Source organism: Numida meleagris, unplaced genomic scaffold (assembly GCF_002078875.1).
Source record: "Numida meleagris isolate 19003 breed g44 Domestic line unplaced genomic scaffold, NumMel1.0 unplaced_Scaffold735, whole genome shotgun sequence".
In the NCBI taxonomy this organism is placed as follows: Eukaryota; Metazoa; Chordata; class Aves; order Galliformes; family Numididae; genus Numida; species Numida meleagris.
In genome coordinates this window covers 11447-12089 of record NW_018364950.1, presented here as the reverse complement: position 1 = coordinate 12089, position 643 = coordinate 11447, and positions in this window count along the sequence as shown.

Below are 643 nucleotides of genomic sequence, written 5' to 3'. Positions count from 1 at the left end.
GTGTCCCCATTGAGGGGGATGTGTCCCCACAGCTGCGTGTCCGTCCCCACTGTGGTGGCACTGGGTGCCTGACCCCATGTGCCAGCCCCCATGGCTGCGTCCCTGTCCCCATTGCTGGCTGCCCACCCCAGCATTGTGACACTGGGTGTCACCCATCTGCACCTATGGGTGTCCCCCCCCAGCCGTGCTGCGCCCATCACTGGGTCCCTGTCCCCTGCATTGGTGACAACGAGGTCCTGTCCCCATGGAGGTGACATCTCACTCCTGTCTCCATCACTGGGTTCCTGCTTCCATCGAGGTGATGCTGCATTCCTGTCTCCATCGTAGGGACACTGGGTTCCTGTCCCCTCTGTTGGTGACACTGGGTGCCTGTCCCTGTCACAGGGACGTTGGGTTCCTGCTCCCATTGAGCTGACACTGCATTCCTGTCCCCACGGAGGTGACATCGCATTCCTGTCCCCATCACTGGGCACCTGTCCCCCATGCTGGTGACACTAGGTGCCTGTCCCCATCATAGTGACACTGGGTTCCTGCTTCCATCGAGGTGATGCTGCATTCCTGTCCCCATCATAGGGACACTGGGTTCCTGTCCCCATCACTGGGCACCTGTCCCCTCAGTCGGTGACACTGGGTGCCTGTCCCC